The sequence below is a fragment of the Armigeres subalbatus genome, chromosome 1 (assembly GCF_024139115.2).
Source record: "Armigeres subalbatus isolate Guangzhou_Male chromosome 1, GZ_Asu_2, whole genome shotgun sequence".
In the NCBI taxonomy this organism is placed as follows: domain Eukaryota; kingdom Metazoa; phylum Arthropoda; class Insecta; order Diptera; family Culicidae; genus Armigeres; species Armigeres subalbatus.
Genome location: NC_085139.1, coordinates 261260588 through 261278098, shown reverse-complemented (window position 1 = coordinate 261278098; position 17511 = coordinate 261260588).

Sequence of the window (17511 nt, the reverse complement as noted above, 5' to 3'; positions counted from 1 at the left end):
TTCGGTCGACAGTCGTACTATAGGTACGGTGCGGTGCGGTGTAAATCGGTGAGAATGTTTTTTCAGTAACGGCTCATTCACAACTTAGATAAATTTTAGAACTTTTTTTTTATTGTCTTTATTAGGGAGACTTTCAGCCCGAGGCTGGCTCGTCTCCAATTTGAGAACTCTTTTATCAAACGCTACGAGGGGGTTGATGGGGATTGAAAATAGTCAATTTTCGCGTTATGTAAATAGTGTACGAACCCTTCTAAAGACTTGCAGTCCGAGGTTCATCTCTGTTGAGAACTTGTTTTACACATTAAAACAATTCGATTTCACCAAATTCATTAAATCTAGCATGATTTTAAAAAACGTGGTATGTTATAAAAAAGAAAATCTTTTTGATTACTTTCTCTCTCGATTATTACATAGCCATACTGACATCTATACTGGATTTTTTAGCAGAGATCTAAAGAAAATAGCTTTGCCCATCGTGCTGAGGTGAAAATATTGCAAGAAATACAAAACTAGCCTACTTATTAGCGAATTAGTGGGTATTGAAAAAGTGTCTCTCAGGTGGACATTCGACTTTTCATGCTAGAAATGTATACGATTTCCTACAAAACTAATACCCTTATCTGACAATGAAAGGCTCGTCTTGTCGGATATTGTATTTTTTCAGAAAGTGCCTAATTTCCCAGATTCCTTTTCAATGTTTGCAAGGGCGTAGCTAGAGGGGGGCCGGGGGTTCGTCGCCCCCCCTAAACGGTTTAAAGATTGAACGGGTACAGAAATGAATTTCCCTAAACATGTGCACATGATCCAATCATATTCAGAAATAGGTGGTTGAACTTCTAATGATTCCCAAAAACTTATAAGGGTATGCAGGATTCCGTGAAGTGATTGTGTTTTTTTATGTTGTGGAAAACCCATTAGCTAGCTGACCATAGGATTGCCGAATAGTCTCTTCTGTCCTCAGTTGGTCAAGGCTGGATTACAATAGTGCGTTTAAGACGAAATAAGTACTGTCCATTTAATTCCACCAGTTAATTTTCGTTATCTTTGCAGATACGTATTTCGACCACAACTGTGTGGTCGTCTTCAGTGTCTCGTACTTGACTAGACTTCGAGTCGAGTCAAGTACGAGACACTGAAGACGACCACACAGTTGTGGTCGAAATACGTATCTGCAAAGATAACGAAAACTAACTGGTGGAATTAAATTCTTAGACGGTTTAATACATTCCACTAAAAGAGCTTAATATATTTTTCTGAATAATGCGTTGCTATTGTACAATAGTAGCGCAATAGTGTGTGACGCGTAACGCATTGTTGTACTAAATGTTCTAAATTATCAGTGTCACAACGTCGGGCGCGTCTGGTTTGAAAACTTTAAATTTAGCGCATTGAAGCTGACGAAAATCAAGCAAACAACCAAGTAACCTATATTTTCATTGCTAAGATTTTTGATATTTATTAACAATGGTTCATTAAAAAATAAAACAAATTTGATCATCAGATCTGAAGATCCGTACATAATTTATAATCCAACCTAATTTTAAATCTTATCTAGTGGTTTTCTGACTTTCTAGGTGTTCACTAAGAAATTCATGAACCGTTTTTTTTTATTTCATCTACTTTGTCGTTATCTCGTTTTCTCCTTGAGGTTTTCATACTTGATGCGATATTTTCCTTTTCTCTACCTCCTACAAAATAATATGTTTCTACAAGAAATCCTTCTAGAAAATCCCCGGGAACTTCATATATTCCTCCGGAAAGTTGTCCACGAATTCCTCTGGAAATCGTTCGAAAATCCTTCTCATATGATTGTAATTCCTCCTAAAAATTATATAGAAACCCTTCACTAAATTTTTTTTTATGAAATTCATAAGGAAATTCCTTGAAGATTTCTTTTCTTCTCAGACATTTCTTCAGCTATTCTTCCAGAAAAATCTACGGTATTTATTTCAGGAATCCATTCGAGAGTTCCTTCAAGAATACATACGGAACTTCCACCCATAATTCCTCCAGAAGTTTCATCAGAAATTTATGACGGAAATCCTCCAGCTTCGCTCCATAATTTCACTTGTAAATCTATAAAAAAAAATCCTTAGGAAATTCTGCTAGGAACTTCTTCGGGAGTACCTATAGGCACTCTTCCTTTAATACCTCCGGGATAACTTCCATAATTTTTTCCAGGAATACCTACATAAATTACATAGCGAAATCCTCTAAGATTTCATTCTGGAATTCTTTTCGCAATTACTTCAGAATATCATCCAAGAATTCCTCTAGAAATTTATTTAGGAATTTCTCCAGGAATTCGTCCAAGTATTTCCCCGAAGTTCTTCCAAGTATTTTTGGGAATTCCTTCAGGTACTTCTCCAGGAATTCCTTTAGGAATTTCTCCGGGAATTTTTCCGTGGAATCGTCCTGGAATTCTTTCCGGACTTCACACGAAATTTATTCCAGAATTTTATTCGGAAATTAATTTGAGAGTTCCTCTAAGAGTTCTTCCAGGATTTTCTTCTAAAGAAACCCCCGGGACTTCAGCAATTCATCTGCAAATACTTTCAGGATTCCATCCGGGAATTTCTCCATCAATTCCTCCTGCTATTGTTCCTGGAATTTCTTCAGATATTACACCGGAAATTCCTTCAGGAACTTCACCAATAATTATTTCAGGGAATTCCTCCGGAAGTGCTTGTGGGAGTTCCTCCGGAAGCTCCTCCAAGGGGTTTTCTAAGAATTCCTCCAGGAATCCCCCCAGGAACGTCACAGGGAATTCCTGGAAGATATTTGGCAGGAATTTCACGGGAAATGGGATTTCGGAAGTTCCTCAAGAAATTCAATTTCGAGTTTTACTCCGGCTGTTCCTCTGAAAATTTCTCCGGGAGTTGCACCAGTAATTCCTCCGGGATTTTATTCAGGCTTTCTTTAGGAATTTATCTACAAATTCCTCCAGAAGTTCCTTCGAGAATTTCTTTGGGAGTTCCTCCGGGAGGTCCCTTAAGAATTCTTCCAGGAGTACCTCCTGGAATTCTTACGGAAGTTTATCAGGGAGTTCTTTCGAGAGATCCTCCGGAATTCCTCCAGAATTTCCTCCGGAAATCCTTCCTGTAGCTCTTGAAGAAATTCCTCCAGAAGTTCCACCGGCAGTTCCTCCGAGAATTCTTCTGGAAATTTCCCCTGGAATTCCTCCGGAAATTACTCTGGAAGTTCCTCCTCAGAAAAACACCCGGAGGAACTGCCGGTGAAACTTCCGGAAGAATTCTCGGAGAAAATGCCGGTGGAATTCCCGAAGGAACTGCCGGAGAAACTCCCAGAGGAATTTCAGGAAGAACTCCTAGAAGAATTCCTATAGGACCTCCCAGAGAAACTATCGGAAGAACTTCGGGAGGAATTTCCAGTTATATTTGTGAAGTAAGCCTAAATGATTTCCTGAAAAAAGCCTGAATGATTTCCTGGAAGAGCTACTGGTGGAGCTCCCGGAGGAATTTGGCGAGGAACACCCGGTGGACTTCCCGCAGGAACTCCCGGAGAAACTCCCGGATGAATTGCGGGAGGAACTCTCGGAGGAGTTCTCGAAGTAACTTCTGGAAGAATTTGTGAAGAAACTCCCGTTAGAATTTTCAGAGGAACCCCCGGAGGAACTCGAAAAAATCTTGGAGAATTCATCTAATAGATAAATCTCGTCTAGCTGAAATCTTTGTAGGAGTATGTAGCTGGATTATCATTATCATCATCAGAGGACCTCCCGGAGAATTCCCTGAGGAGCTCCCAGAGAAATTCTCGGAGGAACTTCTGGAGGAATTTCTTTATAAATTCCTGAAGAAGCCTAAATGAATTCTAGAAAGAAAGCCTGAATGATTTCCCGGAGGAAATTCTCTAGATATTCAGAGGAACCCCCGTTGAAACTAAATAATTCTCGGAGAAAATCCTGGAGGAATTCTTGGAGTAACTGCCGGTGGAACTCCTGGACGAATTCCCACAGGAACTCCCGGAGAAATTTCCGGGATCTCTCAGGGAAAATTTTGAAGTTTCCACTGGAATTCTTTCAGGATCTGTTCGGTAATTGATCTAGGAATTCCTCCGAAAATTCCATTGATGATTCCATTTAAGGTATAATTTCTGTATAAATTGGATGGAATTAGTAGTTCGTTAATAATTTTAAATAAATTTAAATAATTAGAAGACCTAAAAAAAATTGCCCCCCCCCCCTCTACTCGAAATCCTGGCTACGCCCATGAATCTTTGTTTACTAAATCTTGTACGCCAAAATCACAAAGTGGCCCTGAAATATCAATATAAAATCTACAAATTAGAATTTCAAATACATATATGTTTTGTTAACAAATATTTATAGCTGTTTAAGGTAAAGGTACCAATGGCAAAGGCATACGAAGATCACAGAAGATAATATTTTTAAAAACGTCAAAATAGTTTTAAAGCCTGAATGCATAAGTTTACTATTAAATGGAAAATCAAAACGGTCCAAAAAAAAAATCTCTCTTTTCTTCAGAAATTTCTCTATTTTCTTCGGAAATTTGTTCGAAAAATGTTCGCAGATTTCTTTTGGAAATTTATCCAAACTTTCCTCCGTAAATTTCTACACCAAGTCCTGGTATTTCTCCGGAAATTCTTTCAGGAATTCTTCCAGAAACGCCTAATCAATTCACTCAAGACATCCTGCTAAAGAATTCCTTCGAACATTCTTCCGGAAATTTATAATCCTTAAATTCCACAAGTATATTCCCCCAAGAGAAGTTTCCCTAGAACTCGTCCGGAAATTTATTCAGGAATTTCTCCGTCAATTACCCAGACAATCCTTCGAAAATTAATTCAAAACTTTTAAAGAAAATTCCTCGAAATTCCATCAGAAATTTCCCGGCAATTCCCCCAAGAATTCTCTAGCAAACTCCCTTGGGAATTCCGCCGGAAGCTACCCAGAGATTTCTTCGAAAAAATTCTTAATGAATTGCACCAAAAAATCTTTAAGAAATTTTATATGAAATTCCTCCAAATATTCATCCAGAGATTTCCAATAAATTACACAATTTACTCAACTTTTACTAGTGAATGGAAAAATTTAATAATCCCATAAATGTGTAAATTTAGTTTTTAGGTTAAAACTTGGTAACTTCTTCAGTGTTTTGTTATCGAGAATATGTTTTGAAGTTCGTATTGGTTCATTGTTCTTCATAAATTAGGGTGAATTTGCACGTTCCTTCGTTCAGGAGTATTGTGATGTGATCAGGCATTATTCGCAAAGTGGATCGCTGTTGGTTGGCACATCAGTTCCAGCTAATGCCTATGAGTCATTTAAGTTATATAAGGAAAATGTTATACTTGCTTAATTTAGCAGAAATAATGTTGGTGCTTGGCGCACCAATGCGAAGTGCAAAAGTGTTTTCCTGCTGTGTTAATAAGATTTATGCTGATTTATGCTTTGTGCAGGAGAAAATATTTACGTGATAAATGTGTGTTGCAACGTGCTATCGCTTAGCACGCCAGTTCGATCAGAAGAATTTTCCCGAAGTTTGAAAGAATTTTATAGTGCGTGTTGGTGCGATTAAGTGACTGACACTCTTGATCGTCGAGAGTTTCATAAAGTGTAAGAGTGGAAATTTTCTGTTTTGTCTAGCGGAGTGCATATCACGTGCACGTAAATTCGTTTAAAAGGATCGTTTATCAGCGGCAGCAGTATGGCAGCATGGTCGTAGAACCGTTGAAATTCTGGGACATCGGCGGCATGATACAGCTAATTGGCGTAAAGTTGTCGTAAGTTATTCTTTATAATATTATGATCTTAATATATGCAATATTTGGTTTATGATCTTTATTTTGATTATAGGGTGATTCTACACAATATAGGTATTACACAAGCATGCAAATGCATGCTTTGCTTGCTATGGTGTGTGTATGGCGAATCAATAACTTTTTATCGGTGGTCTAGTTACTGCCGCTTTTCTCTTACAAGCAGGAGATCGTGGGTTCGATCCCAGGCTCGTTCCTATTTTTTAAAGTGGCAAGGACTATATCCACTTCCTTGGTGAATCCTCGACCTATGCTTCAGTTTATCTACCCTACCCAATTAACAAAACTTCCTTTCCGTGGTAATTGTGGAGATGCAGAGGTATTCTCGGTCTCTAGTAGCTACAATAAATCCACACTAACATTCTTCTCATTTTCCAACTGACTGCAAGGACTTGACCGCAGCTCCATTATTGATCTCAATTTGTTATCTGCTGAAACGTGTACTTTGAGAATAGGTGGTAAATCCTAACCTCTATTCACTTGGATCGTAGTGCAACCATTTACATGTACAGTTAAGTTAAGCTAAAACAAAATTAATAAACCGCCTTGCGGTAATGGTACTTTCTCGTGTAATAAATACACCAAGTAATAAATGCATAAAGTGTTATACATTAGAGAGATCCAAGTAGCACTTCATGGGAATATATTCCATTTTTTCATCAATCCACATCTATATGCGTTTATAAAGACAGAAGACAGAATCACCGGATGTCGCACAGACTGAACACTTACATCTAGACAACTGACGTCACTAACCACACGGCCACGAAGCCTATAATTGTGCTTATTATGATACGTGGCAGTAACATCTAAAAAACCCTAATTAAACCACCTACTGATGATGATGCATTTCTCTCTTATTCAAAATAATTTATAAACATGTAAGAGAAGTCTCTAATAACACTAATAGGTAAAAAAGACTTATTTTTCACCTTCGCTTAAATTGAAAATTTTGCATTGTAAAGATTGCTGCCGAATGTAAATTTTTTGCAAGCAAATCGGCTTAGATTAATTGCCCGAAAAATAAGTGAGATTTTTGCACAAGTTTTGCTTATAAAATAATATTCTAGCCTTTACTCTTGAGCCCATAGTGCGATCGGATCGATTTTTTATATGACTTAGGGGAAACTGGGGTAAAACAACCTTTTGGCATTTTTTACGGTGTTCCAGGAATATTTTTAAGAATGTTTACTACTGGAGTGCCTGAAAAATAATTAGGATTTTTTGCAAGGGTTTTACATATAAAAAATATTTTTGCCATAACTTTTGAGCCCATGGTGTGGTCGATTTTAAATAGGAAACAATGGAGCAGGATTCTTCGTCGAATGCAACTTGTTGCGACTAAATAATTAAGGATAAATCGAGGGATAAATGCCCGAAAAAAGGGGTGAGATTTCTTTGTGCACACACAAACACCAAATGACCAAATCTTCAAAAATAACAAAGTTACTTTTTTCTGGAGGTATGTTGTTTGGGCGACTATCTGACGCATATTTTTCGTTGCGACTAAAAATAAGCGAAGCAGTAGATTTTTTTTATGAGCGGTGATACGACTATAATTTGATGTCTTTATACTATGTTCCCACTACGGCCTGAATAACATGTTATTTAAATTATCAACAATAGAAAGCTCATCAAGATAGCCGAATAACATAAGAAGGCTTTAGTGCGAAACCAGTATTAAATGTATTTATTGAGAACTAAGATCTAACTGTCAATCGTTTAGTTGATTGTAGCGCCGCACTCTAGCTAGCTAGCACTTTAATGAAGAAATTAATAATAATAATAGGGGAAAAGACAGCTTTGGCAGGTTTTGTACTATTATTGTCAGGGTGGTTTTTGTCGACTAAATTTTATGAAATTTGGCCACAATTTCTTTGATATGCAAAGGATGTTTAGGCCAAATTTGAGCATAATAAAAAACCCCCCTGACAATAATAGCACAAAACCTGCCAAAGCCGTCATTCCCCCTAATAGATGGATTTAAGTTCGAGCTTGATGGCTTTCTCCAGAACACATGAAAACGTTGTATTCTAATAATACTCCAACTTTCCCGGCAAAATGTTCAATCTTCATAAATATAAACACAGCTGATCTCAATACAAATCGATTCATGAGAAGTACATCCGTTTGGGAGTTATATTGCCTCAAAGGAATCATTTTTATATATTTAGAATAGAAAAGCAGCTTGTAAGAGCTTATATCGATGTGCTTCAGTAAAGGTGTGGGCCAAAGTCCTCTAAGTCTGTATTAGTCGAAAAAATAATGTAAACATTCACTTGTCATAAGACGAGTTTGTACAATCCCATTGAATTCCACCACTTAATTGTATCTTGACAGATACGTATTTCGACCTCAACAGTAAGGCCGTCTTCAGTGTCTCGTACTTGACTCAACTTAAGTGGTGGAATTCAATGGGATTGTGCAAACTCGTTTTATGAGAAGTGAAGACATTCCACTAAAAAGCTCAAAATTATTTTCTTAACAAAATGTAAACATTGCCACCCACAGTAGTGGGCGGGCGTAGTGAAACGTCACGTCTGTTATAAAAATTGTACTGAGTATACCAGACGTGACGTCACATTCGGTCGCCTTTGGCCATCGTCGGCAACCCAGCTAAGAGTTTCTCCCTCAAAAAAAAAAGAATTTTCGTTGAACAAATACTACTTTAGGGTGCCCACACAAAAGATATTTTAGTTACTTAGATAAAGATTGTCGCTTCGGTTCCCTTTGTTCTGCTGTCCGGAACATGTTGGGTACCAAGCTGTCAAATCGTATGGATTTTCCTTCTTTGACATTTGGCTCCCATACGCGAGGAGAAGTGGATGAACGCTGTCATCAGAGGAAAAGTAGAATCACTGAAATTTAACACGGCAAGGTATAGCCAATGGAATTGAAAATAATTTTAAAAATTACAAACAGAGATTTTTTTGAAAATGATTTATTAGGCGGGATTAGAAATTCAATTAAGATTAAAAGTAGTATCATCTCCGGAATCATTTCAAGAAAAAACTTCATTGTCATTAACAATCAAATTAATATATGTATTATGTAGATAATAAAAATTCTAACCTCATGCTATAAATTTATTTTAAATAAATTTTATTTTGAAATTTTGAAAATTATTTTGAAAGCTGCATTCCATACCTCGCTGTGAAATTTTTTTCATGATTCTACTTTTTCTTTTGATGACAGAATTCATTCTTCTCTTAGCGTATATCCTCGCCAGCAAAAGATGTTCCGGACAGCGACGACAGCGACAATCTTTATCTGGTAACTAAAATATCTTTTGCCCACACCTGTAGTCAAGCACATCAAGATCGTACTATAAACTTTGCATCGCGTGAGTTGCAACATCGATTTTGCGCGTACTCGCTCTCTCTAGCTAGACCATGGTAGCTCACTACCCGACGCAATTAACACGAATGAGGGTGAAGAGCGCAGAACCAACGCTCACCGACTTTCTGACTTTTCAGACAAGAGAGGCTTCATTTTATAACAGTAATAACTTTCAAGTTAACCGTGACCGAGTGGATAGCGTACACGCATCAATCTGGCGGTTTTGTTGATGCTCTTGGTTCGAATCCAAGAGAGAGCCATGGGAGGGGGGAAGGGGGTGGGGCATTTAAAACCGATTGGTTTACTATTTTTGTACACACAGTTGATAGTAACTATCATACTGAGACCTATGTAGGCGAATCTGAGTTTCAATTAGCTAAAATAGACCAAAACAAATTTTTGCTTTAGTAGAAAGCTTCTTAGTTGTCGACTAAGCGTGACTAATCAGGACGGCAGGGCTGTATGATCCGAGTATCCCAAAATTAAATATGTTTTCAGGGGATGTTGGAATGCGATTTTAGGTGAGCAATAAGAAACTTTCGATGCAGAATCAAGACCCATATTAGAGAAGGCAGTGCAAAACTGTACTCGCGGATGCACAACATGTTGGCTTTGGGGGAGTTGATAGTAACTAACAGCGCTCAACTGCGACACATGAGGGCGCCGATAGTGCGAAGCCGTACTCGCGGATGCACAACATGTTGACTTTGGGGGAGTTGATAGTAACTAACAGCGCTCAACTGCGACACATGAGGGCGCCGATAGTGCGAAGCCGTACTCGCGGATGCACAACATGTTGACTTTGGGGGAGTTGATAGTAACTAACAGCGCTCAACTGCGACACATGAGGGCGCCGGCAGTGCGAAGTCGTACTCGCGGATGCACAACATGTTGACTTTGGGGGAGTTGATAGTAACTAACAGCGCTCAACTGCGACACATGAGGGCGCCGGCAGTGCGAAGTCGTACTCGCGGATGCACAACATGTTGACTTTGGGGGAGTTGATAGTAACTAACAGCGCTCAACTGCGACACATGAGGGCGCCGGCAGTGCGAAGTCGTACTCGCGGATGCACAACATGTTGGCTTTGGGGGAGTTGATAGTAACTAACAGCGCTCAACTGCGACACATGAGGGCGCCGATAGTAAAACCGATTGGTTTACTATTTTTGTACACACAGTTGATAGTAACTATCATACTGAGACCTATGTAGGCGAATCTGAGTTTCAATTAGCTAAAATAGACCAAAACAAATTTTTGCTTTAGTAGAAAGCTTCTTAGTTGTCGACTAAGCGTGACTAATCAGGACGGCAGGGCTGATCCAGCCGGAGCGTACGGAAGTGTACTCCTTCCCTTGCAGCTCCCTCAACCCGTTCCCGTTCGCGGTATAGATGAAGCTGCACAGTTGTCGGCTGCGCAGCGTGTAGCTCGACTTATGCAGACTGATTCCCAGATGACCGAAAATCCACGTGTGTTAATCGCCGCATCTCAAGGACTACGTTTTGCATCATGGAACGTCAACGGATGTAGGAACGATATGAAACGCGACTCTATCGACACTGTTCTATTGGAAAAGGGAGTACATTTGGCTGTATTACAGGAGGTAAACCTTAGGTGCCAGTCAACGACTACTTCGAATTATAGCTGGTTTATGGGAGGAAATGCTGCATCTAGGAGGAAGCGTGGATTAGCGGTTTTGATTCGGCTTGGGTCCGATATAAAGCTACAACAAGTTAGTAATCATGGCCCCTATGCGCAGAAAATTGATATAAGTTATTTGGTAGGCTATTTCAAGAAATTAAAAAAAAAATCTCTAATTTATATTGATATTTTAATAGGTCAATTCTCAGACTTGAAGCTTGACGCTTATCAACGTACACGGACCGAACTCCAACGCCGATAGATTTTTTTCAAGTCTTGGTCGGATTTTGTCACAGGTTCCAAATCAACAGCGATTGTTAATTGCTGGGGATTTCAACAGCCACTTAAGCTGCGTTTTATTTTCGGTTTATTAGTTCAATTTATTGGACCATATGCTGGTCACCAGCAATTCAACGAAAATGGTAATCAAATGAGACTCCTGCAATTGTACGCTATGCCTGTGCGCTCAACCCAGTTCAACTTCAACAACAGCTTTCTGTGGACCTGGACTAATGGGAGAATTCAGAGTCAGGTCGACCACATTTTAACACGTCTTTATTCTGGATTATATCTACGGAAAATGCAATGTTATATGCCTGCAAATGTCTCTGACCATAAGTTACTGTTGTGCAACATTGTTGAGAACCGAGTATCCACGGATTCAGTTCCAACAAACCGTGTGTATTCGCATCTGAAAAGAAACATGAACCCATCTCTTCTGCAACACGTCGGTGTACAGAAGGGGTTCCACGATGCACTACGTGGTCACGCTACGGTTGTGGATGTTGGAGATAACGTCGAGGATGACTGGCGAACGCTTAAGAACGATCTGCTCATCCAAAGTGGAAACATCGTTTACAAGATGCGAAGGACGCATTCAAGCAGGCTATAAGGGAGTTTGAGGAGAAGGAGGTTGAGGCATTTTTAAAGACTTGCAACCGTATCCCGCCGGCGAGCGGATAAACCGGACAATCAAATATTTGAAAAGATATAAGAAAAAGAAGCAACCCAGGTTGAGTGGGAATTCTATTCGTCTCGATGACTGGATTCCCGCTAACGAAGATGACTTGTTGAATATACCTCCTTTGCCAGAACCGCTCGTGTCTGAACTTCCTTGCCCCCCGACCCTTTCTGAAGTGCAGGAGATACTGGCCGGACTGAAGAATGGCAAAGCTCCAGGAATCGATACAGTGCATGCTGAGTTTCTGAAGTATAGCGACGAGACAACTATTTGCGAGCTACATCAACTATTGGTAAAAGTGTGGGAGGAAAACAGGATGCCTGAGGAATGGAAGCAGGTTCTGGTAGTGCCTATACCAAAGGTAAAATGTCCGAAAACGGTCGATGAGTATCGCCGAATATGCTTGAGTAGCACAGCCTATAAAGTTTATGCTTCCTGGATGTTGGGCAAACTACAGCAAATCGTAGGACCAATTGGTTTGCATCAGGCAGCGTTTCTACCTGAACGTTCAACCATAGACCATTTACATACGCTTCAGCGCCTCTTGCAAGAGCGGTGGAATGGTGGAAAATCGCTTCTCCTGATGTCCTTAGATATCGAGAAAGCGTTTGATCGGGTGTCTCTGGATTCATTGTCTGCCATTTTGAGAGGTGAGGTATTCAGTATATTTGCTTACTACTACTTTATCTAAACTATATTTGTTTTATAGGAAAAGGAGTGCCTGATCACTTTATCAATCGGATTCTAGAATGTTTAAGAGGAGAGCAACAACAAATAATCTGGAGGGGACAGCTGTCGCGTCCATTTAGGCGAACTCGCGGGATTAAGCAGGGTTGTCCTCTTTCCCCTTTTTTGTTTAATCTTATAATGGAATCGGTCTTGGAATCTGTTGCGGATGAAGTAAATACTCTGCGCCTAAACCAGACGAGCCGTATCACGCTGCCCCTAATTCTCGCATTTGCGGACGATCTCATAATAGTTGTTGAAGATCCTGCAGAGTTGGAGTTGATTTTGGAGAAGCTAGTGGAGTATTTGTCCTATGTGGGTCTAACTTTAAACAAATCTAAGTGTAAAGTTCTGGTTCGTAATCCTAATGGTGAGTCTGTCTCCGAGATAACCCTCTGTGGGACAACTTATAAAACTACCGAGCCTTTGCGTTACTTGGGTGTTTATTTAACGGCACTAAAAAAAAAAAAAAAAAAGAAAACACTCTGCTTTGGTTTTAGAAAAACTCCGGCCAGGATTTGGACAAATTCCTATGTGGATTCGGGGTGAATCCGTGAAAGGGTTTGGGACAAGTCCTCACCATTATTTAGGACAAATCCCTGCCGCGATTTGGTACAAATTCTTGTCAGGAATTGGAACAAAGCTTTTTGGGACAAATCCTGATGAGGATTTGTTAAAATCATGGCAAGGATTTGTTTCTAATCCTGGCAAGGGTTCGTTTCAAATTCTGGTGAGGACGGCCAGAATTTGAGACCAGGATTAGGGATCAATCTCAATCTTAGGACAAATCCGTACCAGAATTCGAAACAAACCCTTCCCAAGATTGGAAACAAGTCCTTCCAAGAATATTTAACAAACCCTTCCCAGAATTAGAATTTGATTAGGACAAATTAGGACAAGTCCTTGCCAGGATTTGAGAAATATTTCTGTCAGGAATTGGGAAGACTCGCTATCAGAATTTGGTAAAACTCCCTGCTCTTGTGCTCGGTAGTCGTCACACTGAGTGAAATTGTAAATAAAATTATTTAAATAAATGTTTTCGATCTTAAAATATAGTTTGCATAATCTCACATGGAATAGCCAAGAGCAGCATAAGACTTAAGAATAGCGCTAGATTCAAGCTCCATACCGCGCCTACGCATAGGCCATCGGTTTACATGACACCTGAACCACTATTAGCCGTTAACCCTCTCGCGAGAACAAATTGAATGCCCGCGATCGAGGATTAGCCGAAGATCAAGTTCGAAGGAAAACCTTGGGGACGGGGGATAAGAACAAGGAAGCCCGGCTTAGCGAATACTGGTGGGAGCGAGAAGTCGAAAACCAGAAGACGAATAAGAAATCCGCCTCGGCACTCATTGCCGAAAAGTTGACGATTTCCCGGGCTATTTAATCTGAGGGCTTAAAGATTTTCGCTCACTTTGCCTGATAGTAAGAAGCGACTTGAAAGTTTTCCCGTGATCCGCGTTAAATCGAGAGTGAGTTTTTAATAGATAGTAGATAGCTCAGTGAAGTAACAGTCTTTGAGTTTTGCAGGATTAGCCACTTTCCCACGTGCCGAATATCGTGCGAGACTAGTGTACCAGTGTACTAGTATGTTAGCTAAGAAAGGTATTAAAGTCGTGCTAAGATAGGTTTCGTGCTCTTCTAACCCTTTTGTTCGAACAGCCGTGCGTCGGCTTTATGTGTCTAATCTTCAGTACACCAACGATCGCAGTAAATTCCGTCAGGCAAATCGCCGGCCTGCAACCTACCGAGGCCGAAGGGGCTGCGCTGTCAACATCGCGCCCATTCGGATTCGGTTTCCATTCCATTCGGATTCCAGTCTATTATATCTATGTAAGTTTTAGGTTTAATTCTTAATCTAGTAACACAGAATTTTTAAAATACATAATTCTTATTGGAAACATTAACATTAATACATAAATTACATGAATCTCACACATGTGTGAGAGAACTCAAACGGTTCATTGCAAATTGCAGTATAGCTGTTCCTCCTGCTTTCGCTTTCCGCTCAGTGCTCATCGAAATTCAATCGGAATCCATTCGGATTCCAGTCGGAATCCATTCGGATTCCAGTCGGAATCCATTCGGATTCCAGTCGGAATCCATTCGGATTCCAGTCGGAATCCATTCGGATTCCAGTCGGAATCCATTCGGATTCCAGTCGGAATCCATTCGGATTCCAGTCGGAATCCATTCGGATTCCAGTCGGAATCCATTCGGATTCCAGTCGGAATCCATTCGGATTCCAGTCGGAATCCATTCGGATTCCAGTCGGAATCCATTCGGATTCCAGTCGGAATCCATTCGGATTCCAGTCGGAATCCATTCGGATTCCAGTCGGAATCCATTCGGATTCCAGTCGGAATCCATTCGGATTCCAGTCGGAATCCATTCGGATTCCAGTTCGGAATCCATTCGGATTCCAGTCGGAATCCATTCGGATTCCAGTCGGAATCCATTCGGAATATGAATGAAATATTCCGACTGGAGTTCAATTATAAAATTTGTTACCATTAGGACGATCCACCCTATTAGATCAGCACTTAGCGAAGAGCGAAAGCAGGAGAAACTACCATACTGCAATTCGCAATGAACCGTTTGAGCTCTCTCACACATGTGTGCGATTCATGTAATTTATGTATTAATGTTAATAAAACATACATATAAAACGAATAAAAACTTAAAACCAATAAATTCAACTGGATCAAATAAAATGAATGGGTATGGGAGATAAGGGCATGAAGCAACAACAAAAAGAAACATCTAGGCTATCTATTAGGTCCGGCATGAGGGTTTAAGTATTTCCACGCGGACGTCGACACAAGTTGGTCAGAAGATTGGAAGTATTCTAAACAATTTTTGATATAAAATTTTGAACCAATTTATAAGTTAGCAAGTGGAAAAGTGTCATACGTAGTATACCCTGATACCAAGAAATCAGGTAAATCATATTGTGTCCCGCTGCCTCCTGAAATTGTTCAGTGTGCCTCATTTCCTTCGAATAGGAACCATTAAGTTTGAGTCTCCGCAGTCCAGCGTTGAGCATCCAGCCATCCATCGGCCCCTTTTGGTTTAGTTTCTGCCGTTGAGCCCATTTACTCGAGTAGCCCTCCCGTTCGGGAAAATCCGGCATCGAAAGCCAACTGCTGATCACGCGTCCGTTTCCTGCGCGTCCTGCAACCTGTCCACTGTATCTCGATCCAGCGCTTCTCAACAACAGACGCCGGCCGGACAACAAGTTCTGTACTCACTCACACGTAACACCTATCGTAAGTAAAGTGATAATGAAGACATTGTATAAAGACAGAAAGTAATTAGTTTGCCCATTGATTACCCTCAGCACAAACATTTGTCTTAGCCGACCCTGGGAAAAGAGGCGGGTGTAGCCCACCCCTGACGACTTCCGTGGCTTGACCAGAAGTTAGGGGATTGGACAAAGCCCCAAGTAGCATTTTTTGATTTATGATTTACTGCAAGAGTATTTGAATCCTACAACAATAAAACCATAGTCAAGGCATTTTATTCTTCATCGCTTACACCACAACCTCTTGAAGAGTAGTATCTGCCTAGTTGGCCCACTCTTGAAATGGTTTTGAAGGGTAAATGCAAGACGGGTTACAAGATCGGAATATGACTGAACACGAATACGAAAACCATTATAAAAGACAGTTGGCACCATTTAAAACCCTTTTTAAGCCATTTAATCTTGATCCCTGCGGAGATCTCTAGATCTAGCTTTATGCAAACATTCACATGAAATAATAAAATACGTTCAGTCCCAACAAAATAAATTAAAGTTTATTGTACATGAATCCATGAAATGCCATAATCAAATATTGAAATGAAATATTTATAATCATCGAGAAAAATATTCGAAGCAGATTTGATGTGTGGTGCTTCAATTTTGGGTGCCAAATGAGATTTATTGCGTCATATGGTGCGAAACTCCGATATAATTGATGCGCTCTTTTTTTTAATATTTTTCGAAAAAATTAATTTATGTTAAATTTGCACTTATCTGTTTACAAAAACAAAAATCCGGTAATTGCATATTATTAATTTGTTTTATTATTTGCAGCTGATTTGTTTATAAAATGTCATATAAAATCATAAATGTAATGCAGTACTAATAGATATTTCATTTCAAATTCTCTCCTAATCTGTAGTGAAAAAAATATGGCGATGGCATCCGAGATGATTTTTCGCCATCTATTTATTCACATTGTTTTGCTTCGATGAAGTCAACCATAAAATCATAATGTTTAGATAGGGCATGTATGAAGGTTTGAATGACTGTTACAAATGCTGAATAACTATAGTAAATTTGACAGTTCAAGTTTACCAAAAAAAAAATAAAACAGAAGGCATGGATAGTACGGGTTAAGTTACGGGTAAAGAATTCAAATTGATCATTGATGCACGTAAGTAAAACATGAAGTACTCCACTAGTGGTGACGGCGTTTTATCAGTCGGACACATAAATAAATGTTTCCGTGCCACCGTTAATGGAAAAAGTGTATTTTTTATAGTGACTGGAGCGGGTCTACGCACCGTGTTTTCCTTCTATCTTTCATTCTTAAAAAATTGTCACCTCGCGATTTTAGGAATGAAAATTTCTATATCAAGGTGATTAATAAAGCTGAAAATTTGTCTGCATGCATATTATGAGTAAGCAAGCAGCGTGGTGATGTTTCAGAGCTATTTCTTTTGAAAAAATGAAAGATTCAGCTCTTACTACTCGTCTTCACTTTCCCACTTTTTTGGTTAAGATTTTTTTTCAGAGCTGCAGAGTTTGGATTTTATAAGACTCTTTATGTAGCAAGCACAAATGCCAATTGATCTGATGTAAAGCTGAAAGTAACTTTTATAGTTACAAAACGAGTTTAAGAAGTATTTCATCATGACAAATAAAACAAACACCAAACAGTTTTAATGATACTTCCCAGACAGGTTTAATCAAGGCAAGGGCTGCTCTAATAAATTCATATTTAAAACTTCATAGTATTCGGAATTTATAACCTGCCACAAAATGTTTTGGC